This window comes from Desmodus rotundus, chromosome 1 (assembly GCF_022682495.2).
Source record: "Desmodus rotundus isolate HL8 chromosome 1, HLdesRot8A.1, whole genome shotgun sequence".
Classification (NCBI taxonomy): Eukaryota; Metazoa; Chordata; class Mammalia; order Chiroptera; family Phyllostomidae; genus Desmodus; species Desmodus rotundus.
This window is the reverse complement of record NC_071387.1, coordinates 34,550,175-34,569,461: the sequence shown is the minus strand read 5'-3', so window position 1 is coordinate 34,569,461 and position 19,287 is coordinate 34,550,175. Positions and strand designations below refer to the sequence as shown.

The following is a 19,287-nucleotide window of genomic DNA, read 5'->3' as shown; positions in this document are numbered from 1 at the left end:
CCCAACTGGGGACTTGGCCCACAACACAGGCATGTTCCCTGACTGGGAATGGAACTAGCGACCTCTCAGTTTGCAGGCTGGTGTTCAATCCACTGAGCCACACCAGCCATTCTATATGACTTCAGTGATCTGAATTGCATATCGTGATTATATAGTAGGTGAGTTAATGTCTGGTTTTTTTTTTTGCTCTGGAGAAGATCCTACCCTAGAAAGTAATGAGCAATAATGTTTTCCTTTTCCTACTCTATTTCCCATAACTGAAATATATATTACTCTGTGAAAACTCATTTCTTTACGATTTTCTTGAGAACCCTGTTAATGCAGTAGTGCGTGTGTGTGCATTATGAGGACTCATGCAAAACATTTCTCTGAGGACTCCCCGCCCCGAATGACTGGACTCCTCACGAGCGGCTGGCTTGCTTGGCTCTTCTGGGCACCGTGAAGTCCGCAACCACTGTTGTTCTCTCTCTGCAGAGATGTTAGGACGCCCGAACCAGCGAGACGCGAGAATGTTGCAGCATCGATTTCCCCCTACTACTCCTATTCTAACTTAATTTATTTTTCCTCCCCCTACTTGCCATCTCTTTGATTTATTTATTTTTTGAGAGAGGGGAAGGGAGGGAGAAAGAGAAGGAGGGGAACATCGAAGTAAGAGAGAAACATTCATCAGTTGCTTCTTGTACGGGCACCCACCTACGATTGAACAAGCAACCCAGGCATGTGTCCTGACCGGGGATCAAACCTGCAACCTTTCATTTTGCAGCACAACACCCAACCCGCGGAGCCACAGCAGTCAGGACCTCCAATGACTTTTATAGTCAAGATAGACTAGAGAGATGTCTATTCTCAAGAATGCTCTTCATTTACTCTTTGTTGGGGTTTGTGTATATAGAATAGGACAGTAATTTTCCCATTTTATGTTATGAAAATAATACAAGTTCATGTTAAAAAATTTAGACAGCATATAAATTGGAATTCAATACTGAATTAAAGATCTTTATCCCTTCCTCTTCCTCTAAATTTCCCTCTCCTTTGTGTAGCATTATAGACTTTTCTGTGTACTTATGAAAATATGCATAGGGATACTTTGATATTACCCGAATGAATCATACTATTCTGCAAAGTAAGCTTTTGTCAGGTGACAAAAATGGATGTTTTTTTTTAAGGACAGTATAAATAACTCTTTTATTCTTTTCATAGCAGTTTATCATTTGATTGTATGAACACTTCATACCTTATTTGACTAGTCTCCTAATAACAAGCACTTACCCTCCCTAAGCAAGGTTTAAGTTTTGTTTGTTTGCTTAGAATGTACTTACCGACATGCAGGCTGTCTCAGCCAACTCGCCTCTGCGTGGAGTTCTCTAAGGACTGGAAGCCTGGTGGTGTGGGAAGTGGGCTGGGGTAAATGAGCTGAAATCGGTCACTTGTGCTCTGTGTATCTCTAAAGTAAACTCATTACAGCAACTAAATAATACTCCACTACTATTGAATATCTATATTTATTTTATGCTTGGCAAAGTGCTTTCGTATGCTAGCAACGGTCTCCTAACAGTGCTGACAGCCATCTCACAAGGTAGAGGTTGCTGTTGCTATTTTCAGAAAGTGACTCGCATGGAGGTCACTGGTTTAGCCAGCATCATATAGCTCCTGCCCCAGCTTCCCAGGGCACTTCCCCCAAACCACGGCTACCCCATGTCCAGGGCTAATACTGGATTTTTCATACCACTTTAGCCTCAGTATTAGGGGTTCATTCTCCAGCCTTCAAGCCGGTCCTGCCTCAGCTGGATCTGAGACTCTCTGTGGCTCCCATTCAATTCAATCCTCAAATGCCTTTTTGGAAACACACCCTTGGTAGCTGACTGCAGGCTGGCCAGCACTGAGACCCCCACTCCCAGTGGCTTTGCAGGCAGCGTCTCCAGCAGGAGGCTGGCACAAGGGTAGAGGCCGGTGATGATTAAGCCTATATAGTGCTTTCTTTGTTAAACGAATTGTTTTCTACTCTCTGTGTTTTTTTTAAGGGAATTTTTCTGTAACACTATAAATTCTTTGAGCAGATAAGTTATCAGCAGCCTCAGTAAGAGCAAAGTACTTTTCAGCAGAAAGTCAATTTGACAGATAAACATACTGTATAATTAAAGGATTAGCATCGTTTGTCCTGAAATTAAATGAGGAGGGGAGGACTTTTGTGCTAACTTGTTTATGGTAAAATTACTTGTTGTCATTTTCCAGGGAATAACTCCCAAGTGTCAGTTCTGATATTTCAGCCTCAGAGGCGAGTGGGAGCTGACGTTCACACAGTGTGACCGCGGTGGCACATACCTGAACTGTCTCCAGCTTGTCAAACCCAGACGTCTCCCCTTTTGTGAGTGAAGGGGAACACTTCCTTTCCACTCCCTCCTTCCTGTTTCTGGAGGGAAAAAGTGTCATCTTCCAGTGTATTCTGGAAGCTGCCTGAGTTTTGTGTGGATCAGGTGGTTGCATTTATTGGGTGACCCAGGCCTCAGTGGCTGGAAAGGGTATTGGGGGGAGGACTGATTGGAGGGGTTTTGGGGACCGAAACAGGCTAAAGGGTTGTGCAGATGACAGGGTTTATCTAGTTATCAAAGCCTGTGCTGCCCCCTTTCATGCAGGTCTTTTCTTGTTTTCACGGTGGCAGAGATCGTGGCCAGGACATTCTGGGGCTTTGCTTCATTGACACCGGTGCTGCAGGGTGCTGCTCCCCTCAGCCAAGGCTCCCACTGGAGCCGGGTTGCTGTGTGTCGGTGCTCAGGGAGTGCGCCCACTTCACCGGGACCCTGGAGCAGTTCCTCCGGGCTCTGGTGCAGCAGGGAGAGGCTGAGCCAGGATTGGGTCACCACTGGACCCCATGTCCCAACTCCCCCTGTGATGCTGCTTCCCAAAGGGGGTGTTCGAAGCAGGGCTTTGAAAGTTGGTAGGATTATTTTAGGCTCAGATTAAAGTGTGTGGGGGGTGGGTGGGGAGCGCCACTGGACAGGGAAGAAAAAGCATTAGGTAGGTGGTGAGAGCAGGAAAGTTAGAAGGGAATTTGGGAAGGAGAGGGGGACGTTGTGGAAAGCCAGGCTATAATGCTTGTTTGGGAGGGGCGGTGGCAGGCACTCTGTGCCTTGTGTCACCTCCCTGTGGCTTTCTCGTGCTTTTGGTGCCTCTGTGGTGGATGCATGCTGGCAGCACGCCCCCACAGTGAGCATATCTCAGTGTCCCTCTGCCTTGGGGCTTCCTCCAGAGTCCAGGAGAGCCTGCCTAGAGGAGTGCCCCACCCCGGCAGGCAGCCCTTAGCCAAGGAGGGTGAGAGCTGGGGACAAATGCCCCAGCTTCTTTTCCTTCAAGGGGGCAGCTCTGAGATGCTGTCTGTGCAGGTCTGCTGAGGGTTGAGCCAGGGCCCCACAGGAGTGTCCAGCTCAATCACACCATCCTTCCTTCTTCCTTGTCTCACACAGGAGCTTGGAGGGAAATACTGACGGTCACACAGTTGGTTGTCAGCACGGGTTACTTGGTGCAGAGTAGTGGAGGGGAGTTGTGGGGTATGGGTGAGGGTGGCAGAGAAAAGCATGAGGGGTGATAGGCATAAAATATACTGGGAAGAAACCGTCCGAAAACTTTTAAACACAGCATGCTGTGCTCTTTGACAGATCATCTCTAAAGGAAGGAAGAGGACGGAGAAGAAACTTATGATGGGAAGAAATGAAGACTTAACATTTTTTTAAATGGGCAAGACCAGGGTATAGTGTCTAGGATTTCACATTTGCATGACAAGACTATATAAACACACACACACACACACACACACACACACACACACACACACGACATTATTATGTAAGTCCCCACAGTGGTTACTTTTGGGAGGAGACAGGTAGTGGCTGGGATGGAGCGTGTGACAGGAATTTCTAAGGTGGCTACAAAGATCTACTTCTTATAATAATTTATTAAAATTCACATTTGTTTGAATAGATTTTTGCATCTATATTATATTTTACTTTGCAATGAAAAGGTTTAAAAAACCTGGTAGGTGTGATACAATCAGTCTGTGCATTTATGCCAAAAAATTTTTGTGTGTATAAAACAAACACAAATAAAAACAGCTGCAGACCAGTGGGTATATAAAATTACCCCAGACAGCTAAAGAGAATCTTCTAGAATGAGGCTGAGGACTCTCCCCCTCTCCAAATCCATGAGGGCTCAAGGTGCTGGGCCGGGCAGCTCTCCCACCCACCTTTGTCTGGACAGATGAAGGCAGGAAGGATTAGTTTCGCTCATGCCTGCTAGATGGGTGAGTAACATTCTGCCTGGTAATTATTTTTGACACTTGACAGTTCTAGGCACAACCTTCGCAGCTCTGAGATGCTGGCAGTGCATTTAGTTTTGCAGTGTTTGTATTTTCCTGTAAGTAACCAAGTACTTGCAGAATACCTCTTTGGGTACCTTGTTGCAACTCAAAGTGGAGAGTTTTAGAGAGTCCGAACCAGAGCGGGGCTTGGCGTTTCTGGAAAGAAGCCATCCTTTAGCAACAGCAACCAACAGCACAAATGAGACTTTTAATTTAAACATCAGCCCCTCTCTGTAGAACTGAGCCCCCAGTCTTTCAGAGCAGATACCAAGTGAAGTGTCTTCCCAGGTATCACCCCCACCTGTCTGTCACACTGCTGAAATTCCAATTCTTTTAGATCACCCCTTTGGCCAATGAGTTTTAAAATGCAAATATTCACAGGAGAAGCAGCCCAGTTAAGACTGTTATGAAACATTTATACTATGGTGAAAAGAACACAGAGAGGAAAGAATTCAACCAACCAGAAAACTGGGTTTTTACTATCTCCATTATGGAAGGCACATGGAGCGCCTAGCAGATGGTTGCTGTTGCTTCTCTAATGCATGGTGACGCCCAATCTCTCTGCTGGATTAGCTCTCTGTCAGTTTCACCTCTATTGAATCTTAACAGACTGCCTGGATCACAGGAGGCAAACACAAGGCCCGCGGGCTGAATCTGGTCCTCCACCTTGTTTCTACCCGGCAGCAGCTCCGAGCTCTCGCTTAACTGTTAAGGAGAAGTTACATTTATACGGTCCTAAAATTACATTTGGCCCTTTGAAGGCAACCATGAGGCTGATGTGGCCCCTGGTGAAAATGAGTTTGACACTCCTGGCCTGGATCATAGCAGGAAGTCAATACATGTTTTTTGTTTGTTTTTGAATGAATGAAACAACATCAGAAATGACTTGAGAGAATTTCCCCAAAGACAAAATTTACCCACTTGATAATTTTGACTAAGTTTATCAGGGACGGTAAATGAGTTCAAGATTTGCTGAAGGGCAGTTCTTAGCTGGAAACCATGGCAACCAGGCCATCCACGTCTTGCCTCTGGGTCTGGAGGTTGACTTAATCTCCTGTTGGAAAGAGCATTTATTAATGTCAGCTCCTCTTTCATTCTCGTTCACCTTTTTTTTGTTTACATTTGTTTTTCTTAAATAGCCACATCTTTTTCATACTTTTTGTACTTTAATATGTATAATCAATACCATGTGACTATTACATGCACTTTGCAGTGTGCCTTTCTGTCATTTGCCCATGTGCTATATTACCTATAGATGTGGGTATGTGCACACACACATTCATTCACCCTGAAGGTGTTTGATGTAGCAGATTGAGGGGGCAGAAGGTGGGTAAGTGGAGGTGAACAGTGGAAAAGGAGAATAATTTCGGAAAGGGGATGGCATGAGGAAAAGGTGGCAGTGGAAAACAGGCGAATTAACAGGCGAATTCAGCCAGACCAAAGGATTGGAGAAACACAGGGGAAAGGGAATAGGGCTGCAAAGTGAAGTTGGGGTCATATCAATACTAAACGGAGGAGTTTTTGCTGTACTGGGTAAATAATAGCCACTGAAAGATTCTGAGCGGGCAAATGTCATGCTCAAACCGATGGTTTAAGACTCTGTGCCGGAAAAAATGCGTAGGACGGCTTGGAGGGAGATGGACAGAGGAGGAGCTGCTACTGTTTACTCCAGTGGAAGGAGCAAATGAGAAACTTGGAATCAGACAGACTTAATATCGGTTCTCGACCCTGTGACTTACTAGCAGTATGATCTTGGAAATGTTACTTAACTTCCCTGAGCCTCAGTTTTCCCATCTATAAAATGGGGATACTAATAGTACTGACCTTAAAGCGTTGTTCAATGAGGTTCTGCAATAATTTAAAGTGTCTGACACTGGGCCTGGCACACACCAATGAATGGGTAAGTAGTATTGCTGGGGAGCAGGCAGATAGTAAGGCTTGGATGAGAAACCATAAAGGAAACCATGAGAAGCACGATTAATATCCTCTCTTCCCTCTGGCCCTCTAGATCAGGGGTTGGCAAACTCTGGTGAGTGGGTCAAAGTCAGCTTGTGGTCTGTTCCATACAGTCCTTAAGCTAGGAATCATTTTTACATTTATAAAGGACTGTGAAAAACAAAGAAACTGTATGTGGCTCACAAAGCCTGAAATATTTATGATGTTTTTACTTATATATATTTAAAATATAGTAAGTGAAATATTTACTCCACTTTCTACTGGCCCTTTACAGAAGTTTATTGACTCCTCTTCTGGAACACACCCTTGACAGCCTGAGCAAAGGCTGCACCGTGGGAAGCGCACATCTCACATGCGGGGCCCCTCGGGCACCTTCCTCTGGGCTCAGAGGCCAGCAAAGCCCTTTGCAGGTTGGGAGAAGCTCAGAGCCTCACCCTCTGTGTGTTCTTATAAATGCAGTCGTGTCCTGGGCCCTGAGCCCGCAGTGCCTCATTCCTCTCCCAAATCCCGACTCTTGCTCATTACAAAGGAATACTGTGGGAATCTCCATAGTTTACAAACATTCATAGGCCCTCGAGGGGGAAAAGGCTTCCTCAGTATTTGCATAAAATTTTGGAGAAAGGAGTCTTTGTGTCCTGGAAACCTGCAGGAAGTTTTCTGTGTCCAAGGGGTAAGGCAGAGAGAAGGGGTCTCTAGGTGCATGGATGACAGTATTGTTTTACAAATCCGAGGCTTATCGAAGGCAACACAGATTTCTTGGCCCAGAGAGTTTTTTTTAAGAAATCAGATATTTAAGCTATGGCTACAAAATACATGATATAATGGAAACATGTAGGATATTTTTTTTAAAAGAGCAAAAGAAAAGAAAAAAATGAAAATAAAAAGCAAAAGCAAAGATCTGATTAAATCAGAGCCAGATGGGATATATGGATTGGACAAAAAGGAGTGAGCATCAGCAATAATATTTTCCTTCATGTACTGTGTCCAACTGTACCTTTAAAAAGACATTTAAAGCTACATCCTTCAAAAAATAAAAATATATTCTCTTATTTATAAAGCTATTACGATATTTTCATTTAGAATATTAATGTTATCAATGACAAAATCTGTCCTCTTTGAACTTTATTTTGATATTCAGAGAATAAAGCCACTAATTCATGCACATATGCCTTTGACAAACTTACAGTTACATGGCATTTAACTATGAGGATGCGTCATATGTTCTGAGAAATGCGTCATTAGGTGATCTCACTGTGAGAACATTGTAGAGAGCCCTTACACAAATGTAGATGGTGCAGCTTATGAGGCACCTCGGCTACATGGTGTAACCCATTGCTCGTAGGCTACAAACCTGCACAGCATGTTATTGAATGAAACAGCATGAGATTTAAATCAAGCACAAGAGAAAACGATGCAGATCAAGACACAAGACCTATGAGGCTGCTGCCCATGAAACACAGTATACTATTTTACAGCAAATTTGTTTTATAAGTAGAAAGAGTACACTCTGAAAGAATGATAAACAGTATAATAAATATATTAATCAGTAACATAGTTGTTTCTTACTATTATCAAGTCTTATATACTGTATATAATTGCATGTGCTGTACTTTTATATGAGAGGTTTGTCTACACCAGCATCTCCATGAACAGGTGAGTGATGCTGGTGTAGCTGGAGGATGTCTACACGTCACTAGGCAATAGACATTTTTCAGCTTTGGTATAATCTTATGGGACCATGGCCATACAGGGGTGGGCAAAAGTGGGTTAAATTACCAGCCATCACTACCTAAAAGATAAATCATAATTAAGAACATGAAATAGTAACAGTAATAATAAGACAAATATGGCAATAAATAAATAAATAATAATACAGGAATAAACTCTGTGTTGCATACTCACACAACCGTAAACGTACTTTTGTCCACTCCCGTGCGTGCAGTCCATCGCTGACCAACATGCCACTATGAGTGTAGCAGTGCAGTTTAAGGGCTCACTGCTTACCAGACACTGGGCTAGGAAGTGGTCCCAGTCCCCTTGGAGGGTGCAACCCTGTGGTTAGAGAAACAATAAGCAAATGAACAAGTAGTTAGAAATTGAGGAAAGTTGTATGAAGGAAATAAACAGCACTTTGTGATAGAGAACAGAAGGTGTTAGAGGTCCCTTACTTTAGAAAGGGGGAGTCAAGGGAAGTCTCTATGAGGATTTGACATCTTAGCAGAGACTGGAGGGTGTCTCAGGTCAAGTTCCCCAGAGGCACAGCCCGAGATGAGGATTGCGTGGGAGTCATTTATTAGGAAAAGTTCTTGAGAGGCTGGGGATTAGGGTGGGGCTGGAGCACAAATTTAAGGAGGCACTCACTCTTTGAAGGGCAGATTGGACACCTGCGAGTGAGAAACTCTTTAAATTTTTGCCCCGGGTGCCACATTCACCTCTCCCAGGTTATAGTCCTGGTTTACAAGGTACAAGGCATGAAAAATATAAAAACATGCAGTAAGTAAAGACTGCTATCTACACCACTCCCATCCTCTCCTCCAGCCTGCTGACAATTATTTGCTTCTTGTTTATCCTTCCTGAGAAGTTTTATGCATATAAAACCTAATACACAAAGACTACAGAACATTCTGAAAGAAATTAAGAAGACACAAATAAATGGAAAGACATCCTGTGTTCACAGATTAGGTCTTAATATTGGTAAATACTGTCTAAATATAATTAATATTGTTAAAATGTCCATACTACCCAAAGTGATTGATGGGGTCAATGCAATCATATCAAAATTCCAATGACATTTTTTTTTCAGAAATAGAAAAACCTATCCTAAAATTCATATAGAATCTTAAGGGTCCCTGAATAGCAAAAATAATCTTGAAAATGAAGAACAAGGTTGGAGGTCTCATACTTCCTGACTTCAAAACTTACTAAAAAGCTACAGTAATCAAAACAGTGTGGTACTGGCACAAAAATTTACATATAGACCAGTGGAACAAGAAAATCCAGAAATAAACCCTATCATGTATGGTAAAATAATTTTTGATAAGTGTGTTTGACCATTCAATAGGGTAAAGACAGTCTTTTTAACGGATGGTGCTGAGAAAATTGGGTTTCCACAGGCAAAAGAAAGAAATCAGACCCCTATCTTTTACCATATACAAAAATTAACTCAAATGGATCAAAGGCCTGAATATAAGAGCTAAAACTGTAAAATTATTAGACTGTATAGACTGTAAAACGTAGGGGAAAATCTTCATCACATTAGATTTGACAATGATTTCTTGGATATGACATCAAAAACACAGCCAGAAAGAGAAAAAATGAACAAAGGACTTCATCAAAATCGAAACCTCTTGTGCGTGGAAGGTCACTATCAGAGTAAAAAGGCAACCCACAGAATGGGAGAAAATATTTGCAAATTATACGAATATATATCTGATAAGGGGTTAATATCCAGAATATATGTAGAACTCTTATAACTCAATAACAAAAAACCCCCAAACAACCCAATTAAAACACAGGCAAAGGACTTGAATCCCTGGGGGATTTCTCCGGGGATATACAGATGGCCAACAAGCACGCGAAAAGATGCTCAACATTACTAATCATTAGGGAAACAGAAATCAAAACCACAGTGAGACATCTCTTCACACTCATTTGGGTGACTGTTCCTAAAAACCCCACGGAAATAGCAAGTGTGGGTGAGGACGTGGAGAAATTGGAACCCTTGTGCACTGCTGGAGGAATGAAGATGGTGCAGCTGCTGTGGAAGATAGTTTGGCAGTTCCTCAAGAACTTGAACGCAGAGCTACGATGTGATCTAGCACTTTCAGGTGTCGGTACATTTTGCAAAGAACCGAAGCAGGGACTCAAACACATGTCTGTATGCCAACATCCAAAACAGCATTTTTCACAACAGTCAAAAGGTGGAAATAACCCAAGAGGCTATCGATGGGTGAAGACTAAACTAAGTGTAGTATTTCCACACAATGGAACATTATTCAGCCTTAAAAAGGGGCTGGGAGGGATGGAACGGGGACTTTAATGGCTGCAAATTTCAGTGCTGATGATGAAAACGTTCTGCACATGGGTAAGGGCGATGCTTGCACAATAATTAATGGGAATGGATTCAATGCCACTGACAGCCACTTTGGAAGGTAGTGTGATGGTTTCTTATACAACTAAACGTACTTTTACCATGCAATCCAGCAATCATGCTCCTTGGTATTTACCCAAAAAAGGTGGGAACTTTCGTCTGTACCAAAATCTGCACACAGCTGTTTTTAACAGCTTTATTCATAATTACCCAAACCAAGATGCCCTTTAGTGGGTGAATGGATTAATAAATTGTGCTATATTCAAGCAATACAATATTATCCAATGTTAAAAAGAAATGAGCTATTAAGCCATAAAAAGACATAGAAGAAACTTAAATGCATATTACTAAGGAAAGAAGCTAATCTGAAAAGGCTGTATATCATGTGATTCCAACTAGATGACATTTGGGAAAAGGCAAACTTGTGGAGAAAGTAAAATAATTACTTGTTGCTTGGGGTTAGAGGGAGGGAGAGAGGAGGAGGGGAGAGGGATGGATAGGCTGAGCAGAGAGGACTTTTTAGGGCAGTGAAAATACTCAGTATGATACTGTGATGGCGACACCTGTCATTATACAGTACATAATAACACAAAGCAGGGATACTGTTAAATCGTCGAATATTCTTGTTTTGTTCCAACTGTGTTATCTACTTCTATTTCATGATATTCCAAGGCTACTCTGATTCCTCTCAGACCTTGATGGTAAGTTTCTTGGTAGTTTCCCGCAGTACAATTATTGCGTAAGTGAGGGACGTTAGAGGCACCATAGTCTAAGGGTGTATCGCACTTTAAAAATATTCAGATATATGCAGTCATAGCTCTTAGATATTCAACACTGCTCCTGAATAAACAGTCAAGGTGTTTATATTAATCAGGGGGATTACGAATGAGTAGTGCTAATACAGCAGTGTTTCCACTAAACGTTACGGCCTGTTTATTTTGGTTGACATTCTGTTGCCATTCATCTATTATCCATCCATCCATCCATCCATTCATCATCCTCTACTTCCAAAAACAACGCAAGGTGGTCGTGATATATTGCCACGGTTTTTGAATTGTGGATGTGGGCATCAGAGTAACTCCAGGCGCTCGTTCAAAATGCTGATCTTGAGCCCTACCCTGAACCTACTAAATCGGACTCTCTAGCCTCCCCCATACCAAGTGATTCTTACCCACCCTAAATTTTGGGAACAGCTACAGAATATTGGGATGTTGGAGTGTGGAAATCTGACCCTCCAGCCAAGTTAATTAATCTCTGGAAAGCACACAGCGGTTGTTCTGATTCTGTGACTATTTTCTCAACCACTTGCTGTTTTTTATTACTGACAGTCATGTGAAAAATGTTGCCCACCCTCAAATGTTATTATGTAACTTTGGAAATCCCTTCATCCCAATCCAGTGTTTTTCTCTAAGAAGGAAAACAACGTAGGGAAGGAAAACATCTGAATACCAAAGCGCATTTATTTTTCAAGACAAGTTTTAAAAATTTTTGTCAGGTCTTTTCAAAAGCAACACTCTTGCCCTGAAGGCAAAGAGTGAAAACTTGGCTCTTTTGAGACATCTAATCCTACTGGAAGAGACCCACAAATACAGGCTTTATGAGAGGGCGGTATGAGTAGTAGGCTTTTCCTAACTCACAGGTGAGAATCACTAGGGGTAATTGCCAGAGACGTGGATTCCAACGCTCTGCTGCAAAGGTGCTGAATCAGAGTCCCCAGGGGAGTGGACTGAGGCTCAGATTTGGAACAAATGCCCTGGGTGATTCTTATGTTCAGGCAAGTTTGCTTTCAGAGCTGAATATATGGGTTTAATTCCTCACTCTGTTACCTAAGCTTGGTGATCGTTGGCAAATTACATACTTACTTAACTTCTCCAAGCCTCAGTTTCTCCATTTATAAAACTGAGATGCTTCTTTACCGAGGGGTCTTATAAAAGTAAAATAAACTACTAGGAGGTTAAGCTGCCAACACAGTTTCTAACATGTAGTCAGAGCTTAATATTTGTTACTTCCCATCCTACCCTCCCTGTAGAACGATTACGTTTGTTCAAGTCCAACCAACTTTTTCAGAATTTATGATTGCCCTTTATGCAAATGATCCAGACTGCCTTGCCAGCCGGGAAGCGTATGGCGAATCTACAAAAGGAACCACCTCCCTGTAGATCTGAGTGCTGTTCCTTACACTGTGGTCCATGCATCTGAATTACCTATGGCTCAGTTTAAAAATAACTCAACCAATAAACTAGATTCCTGGCTCTCATCCACACTCATTAAAGCAGAAACTCTAGAAGCAGGATCCACGATCAACTTTTTAAATAAATACTCTTAGTAATCCTTAAATATTTAAGAGTTGAAAAGCAGAGAGAAAGGGCTTTTAACAATCAGAAGGACCTCTTCTCCTCAGAGAGGCCCCAGAGCTGGCATCTGACACCTCAGTGTCTGTGCTGTGGGCTGTCTCACCCCTCGGCGTCCTTCCTGGGAGACAGTCTTTGTGGCGCTGGCTCCCCTGCCCTTCCCAAGCTGTACTCAGACCTTGGATGTTCAGGGACACTGACATTCCAGCTGGAGTGGAAATGAAATTGGATCTGGCATTTCCTGCTGTATGGTTTGCATGTCCTCTCTCATGGTCTTTCTCTGCCCCCTCTCTCCTGGCAGCAAGGGTCGTGACGTGTGCACAACGGTTGAGTTGTACCATCTCAGGTTGACCGTGGTCCTCCTGACGGTGTTGGCCAAGAAGACCACCTTTGTTGAAAAGATGTCCCAGAAACATGATCTCTGGAACTAAAACGCTGAAAGTACGGCATGTCCTGAGGTCTGCTTTTTAAAAGTGACAGGTGGTGACTGGGTTGAGCCCAGAAATGCCTGAATGTTTCGAGAACAAGTGTCAATTATTGGCCCTTTCTAGCCTCTCAGTTTTCCAGCAATGCTGATCTCAGCATCTGAATACAGGGAGCACCTCAGAGTCTAGATTTGTTCTAATTTCAGGGGCACTCAGCTAGTCTGCCAATGGTCTTCAGGAGTTCCTCTACCTTCAAAATCAGGCTGCTGTGTCTATGTTCTGGCAAACAGCTAAGAGGAGAGAACAGGTTCGAGCTCAGAGATGGAGCTTTGCCTCCTCCATGGCAATTCACATTAGTCAATGATCAAGGACACTTCATCTGGGACTTGCTATGGGAGAGCCAGATAAATGAGCAGCCTAGCTTCTCAGAACTCGAGTTAGTACTAAGGTTGTCATTCCAGAAGAGGACAAGGGGAGTAAAGGGGGAAAAGGTTCTGCTCTTATAGTTCCCTCCTTCCCTGCATGAATGGAGGTAAAGGGCGATTCACAGCAAACGATACCCAAACAGCACCGTCATACTGGCTTTTAATTAAAGAGATCTATGAAAGATCACCATTCTCAGTCAAGTGTCCATGCCAAAATGATCCACACAACTGCAAACAAAACTACAGGCAAGCTCCCCTCTCACCAAATTCATCCATGCTGGCTCTCTATGCTGCTTCTTTTTGTGTGATAACAGTTTGTCTTAATGGTAATAATTCTTGTAGCCAAGAAACACAGGTTCTTCAGTCAAATGCCTCAAAAATTGATCACCCGAGTTTCCTGTGGATTATTTTTCAGGCATGAGAAATTAATTGTTTAGGCATAATGTAATAGTTCAGCTGGAGATGTAGCAAGTTTACCCTAGAAATTTGTCAAGGAAATCCCAGATGTAGATGGTGTCACTGTTTGGGAGGCAGATTCTGGCGTGGAATATGATGTGTGGGTTTATTAAAGGCCCTTGGGAGGAGACAGCTGTAGGGGCGGAAAAGGAATCAGGAGTAGAATGCAGGACATGGCAGTCTCAGATGACTCCATGGGGATTCTGGCACTAGAAAGACCTTTTGGTGTTGCCCGAGTTGAGCTGAGATGGGTCATGATTGGATATGGGCCACCTCAAGAAGGGGCATGACTTTGGACCAGGTGGCTTCTGCTGATGAGGCAGTCCTGGGAGGGGATGATGGTGAGGCCTTTGTGGCAATAGGACTTCCAGTGGCTGAGACGAGTCTTTCTTTGAAGGGGGCTTGATGGGCCACTTTTATGTCCTCTATAGGTATAGGTGGTGCTCCATCCATGTGCCAATAACACTCCTGCAGGAGATACATCAGTGTGATTTCATGCCACTCCCCGCTTTGCACTGGGAATCTCCCCCTTTCTCTCTTGTCCTTATCTTCTGTAGCTCTCTGTATTTTCTCTCCTGCCTTTCAAGATAATTCTCCACTCAGCATCCAGCTAGCAGCGTGCAGAACTATTAACTTGTGTCAGCAGTCCGTGGCTCCACCCACATTGGACCCTGGTTTGGGAGTTGGTTTTTGAGCACTGATCCAAAGCTCTGTGTTCTTTGTAACCTCAGGGTACATGCCACACACAGACCTTCTTCTGACAAAGGCCATCACCCTTTCTGTGTATCTCAGTCTCATCTTACAAAAAGAGAACTTTCCAACCCAGCTTGGATTTGAAATCAGGCAGTGACCCAGAAGCCACATACTGTCTTCAATGCTGATCTTTGCCATTTCCCTCAAGAAAGCCCAGGGTTCTGTTGGGATCCATCCTCAAGTATGCACATATTGCCTTGTTCCCAGTCTTTGGCCCTTCTGAAAACGAGTTGGCTGCCCATGAAAGGCCATTGTAGCACAGCTCAGGTCCATGAATTTTTGAGGGCATGATACTGAGTGTCCTTTACTACCCGAGACCTGTCGATTTTGAAGGAATGGATCTCTCTTAGCGTCTACCATCATAGTATCCACATAACAGCTGCTTTGTATTTGCTGCTCAGAATTTGCTGAAGGTCATCGGAAATGAGGTCTGATGAGGCCCTTAGTTCTGATGATTGCACTAACTTCATCTGATCGGATTTCCCGTTAGTCAGGCTGGTTGCTGAGTCTTTTGTGTGTTGTTTCCTTTAGACCAGTCTGGAATGGTGGTACTTAATGAATAATCCATGAGCATTAACCAGCTGCACACAGAAGGGCATTCCCACTGTGTCTTTGCCGTGGCATTTCAGATAGCTCCGATGTAACTCATAAGTAATCAGAAAAACCCACTTTGATTTAAAGTGTCTAGAGACCTTTGAGGGTCTTTTCAAGTGTCCAAAGGGAAAGCATGATATTAACTTATCTGTAAGTGGTCACAACAGGTCTATTTTCCCTGGACTCTTTTTTCTTTTTTATTGAATTTATTGGAGTGACATTACTTAATAAAATTATATAGGTTTCAGGTGTACAATTCTATAACACATCATCTGTACACTGTATTGTGTGTTCACCACCCCAAGCCAAGTCTCCTTCCATCACCACTTATCCCCCTGCCCTGGAGTTTTCAATGTCAAAGCTGGCAGTGTTACAGGACAAAGGATATATAAAGATACTTCTCAAATTATTTGCAACAAAACTTCATGCCAGCTTCTTTTAGTTCTTTTGGTTTCTGTTGTTGCTGTAATCACCAAATGGTATGGGTTAAAACAAAAGCCATAATTAAATTGAACAGTTTGCGGGGGAAAATTGGGCAACTCTGTGCTTAAACAGAAGCAGGTGGTGATGGAATGCTCCGTGGAAGTGAGCTGTGAGAAGGGAATGCAAAGTTTTTCATTGAAAACAGTTAGAAATACTTGTGGTGTTTTGTGCCAGGCTGTGATTAAGATCTATGTATTTATGTATATATGTGTGTATCTATCATCTATCAGCCTATGTATCTTAATCATATATATATATATATCCATCCCAGTTTCAAAAAAGCTGATGGAGAAGCTATATAGTTTTAATTAAAGAGTCATCTTTTGAGGTAAGGGAGGGTGGAATTTTGTTTGTGTCTTCTTATTTGTTTGTGTATTTGTGTGTGTGTATGTGTGGTTATTTTAAGGGTTGGGTTTTTTTATTGTTATTCAATTACACTTGTCCCAACTTTTCCCCCATTCTCTCCCCCGATTTCCAGTTACAACATGATTTCACTTGTACTCCATTCAGAAAGTCATCTGTGGTGTAAAGCAATGCATGTTTTATGTAATGAGCTTTCACAATGGAAAACAGGGTGGATTGGAGGATTTGTCCATCACCCATTGGCTTCCTCGGATGGGAGAGCTGCTCTGGCTGACAAACAGGGATCTTATTCTTCCCTAGTTGCTAGGGTTTTCCTTCCTGAGACCATGTGTTTGTTCTATGGAACTCTCAGTAGAGTCACGTGTCTCTAGGCACAGGAAATTAAGAGAGGGCCCTACCCCAACTGTGTGAAGTGCCAGCTTTCCCCCAAATATCATTGCCAAATAACATACATGACACCCAGGTAGGTTTGAATTCCAGACAAATAATGGATAATTTTTTTTTAGTGTAAGTATATCTTGCATGATACTTGGGACTAAAATTATCCATTTTTTTTAAGCCTAGAGTTCACATTTAACTAGGCATCCTGTATTTTTATTTGTTCAGTCTGACACCCCTACCTCCAAGGGACAATTTTCCTCTGATGAGACACTTTTTGAAGTCTCAGATTTTTGTTGATGTTTTTGTTATTTCTCTTTTGACTTCATTAAATCCATGAGGATGCCTGGGTTTTTATAGCTCCAATTGCTTTATTGAAATGCAAGCAGGTTTTGTTATTTCTGCTTAAAATAAAAAGGTAATTGGACAGCCAGCATACTCTTCCTCTTGTGACTTACCATTCTCTTTTTCATAGCTGAATTCACAATATAAATGCTATAGTTATCTGACAAATTGGTTCTCTGAGGATTTTTAAAGATGAGAAAAGACATCAGGATTGTGCCCTGGGAAGGTCAATTGTATGAAAAAGTTTATTAAAGCCCATAATTGAACTGAAGATGTTTGATCAAATGTGTGGTTACAGGTTCTGTTTTTAGCTCTGAGACTAAGTAGCTTTATGACCTTAAGCAGAGCACTCAATCTTTCTGGCTCTTATCTTCTCCTTTTATGAAATGAGCTATCTGGATTAGATAATTTTTAAAGCCCATTCTGACTCTTCTTTCCCACTAAAAATATATAATTTTCCCAACACCCCAGCGCTGTGCCAATTCTGATCCAGTCACTTGGAAGAGTCTGATTCTGTGGGGAGAGAGGAGAAAGTACTTTCCAGACATAAAGAGGTTCCTCCAACGACTGTGACCAGCAATGTCTCACTACTTCGCCCCAGTCCCCAATAGTAACAGAGGACTATTTCATGGGTAGTTCTTTCCTACTCAGTCATTCCATTTTGTGTGGTTGCGTAGGTGTGAGATACCAGAAAGAATGAGATGGTGTCTGTCTCAGTCTAGTGGATGTGCGGTTAAGGTGGCTGTGGAGAGAGAGTCAAGGAACAAGTCATAACCACGCGGTAAGTACTAGGCTAGAGTCAATGGTGGAGTATTACAAAATACGACACGTGATTGATTTTAAGGAAATAGTTTTCCTAGTTGTTGCTGATTGAATTGACTATGGATTCTGGTATCTCTAGTATTTGGCCACTCTGATGAGACGTAGTTGTCGGAATCACGCTACTCAGTCCCACTACCATGTACACGTGAGCTGGCTCACACAGATGTACACACGAGTGAAAACTTTCTAGAGAGGGAATAAAAGAGAAGTCATGTATGTAGAAGAAAGGACAGAGAGGAGAAAAGAAGTTCAGCTCAAAAGAGCCACGTTCTGCCTCCCTGTTGTCTACTCACTAGTATATTAATAAGGGTTTAGAAAAAGAAGTCAAAATTATGAAGTATTTATTACAGGCTAGTTATTGTTTTAAATGTATTATACACACTCAATTATTTAATCCCCTAAACAACACTATGCAATAGGTTCTATCATTAACCCCATTTTATAGATAAGAAAACATGGGCACAAAGGGTTTTTGTGTTTGTATGTTTTAAGGTTTTGTATTTTTTTTTTAGATTAGAAATTCTTCTACTGACATTAAAATGTGGTTGGTCCACATCTAAGAAACACATTCAGTATTTTTATACGAGAACTTCTATTTCCAAAGGAAATGATAATTATGATTTTGTAAAATATTTCCAGAGATCTGGATTTCTGTATCTCAAATGCAGTGCTTCACAGTGCAACTATCTCTCATATTTCCCCCAGATCCAACTGAGTAGTTTTCCCCCTCATTATTTCAGAGGTGCAGTAGTTCTGCAGTGTGTTCCCCCACCCCCACTCCTGGAAGACAGATCGTTGTGTTCCTTGAATTGGCTTGCACAAATAATTGAGAAGTCCCTTTTACAGAAATAACAGATATGAATGTGAGTATTCCAAACTGGGCACTAAATTAGAAGCCACTGGGCCTAAATCATGTTTAACCATAATTTGCATAATAATTATGATAAAAACTCTTGTGAAGCTTTAACTAGTAGCTGGAAAGGTAGGAAGTAATGGTGTAATGGAGGGTAGAGCTTGTCCCTGGAGTGAGTGTCCACGACACCCACTTGAGGATGGGGAATAACAGAGGAAGGCAAACATTCACAGTCCTCCCTGTCACGTACCTGGAAAATTCATCTTGGATTTATTAGGCATGTAAATTACTTTCCTGTAAAGCATAGCCATCAATCAGCACAGAAAGATTAGAATGGTATCATTTCCTTGGGAATAATAAGCCAGAGGTGGTATAGCAGTCCGAGAGCAATTATAACACAATGAAATGTTCAGGTTCCTCCCTCCCCCTCATGATTTATGCCTGAGAAAAGTGTTCTGAAAGGTCTATATTTTCAAAAGGAAGGCAGAGCTGTTGAGTAACCAACAAAAAGACACTGAAGATTCCTGAACAGAAGACTAACAACTTGCTATCTTTTTTCCCTTAGAAAGAAAAGCACATGTATCATGTAAGCATATAAAAACACGTATACCATGCAAAACATGTATGTTATGTAAACATCCA

General features: G+C 42.2%; 1 long non-coding RNA gene across 1 annotated transcript; it reads right to left on the bottom strand.

Annotated features, from left to right (window-relative positions):
* Positions 1 to 4,047: 4,047 nt before the first annotated feature.
* LOC123479700 (uncharacterized) lies at positions 4,048 to 8,551 on the bottom strand. The gene is made up of 3 exons (XR_006655398.2): positions 8,476 to 8,551; positions 8,226 to 8,359; positions 4,048 to 5,405 (listed from the first exon to the last, which is right to left on the bottom strand). It is a non-coding gene; the product is annotated as an uncharacterized lncRNA (long non-coding RNA).
* Positions 8,552 to 19,287: the final 10,736 nt, after the last annotated feature.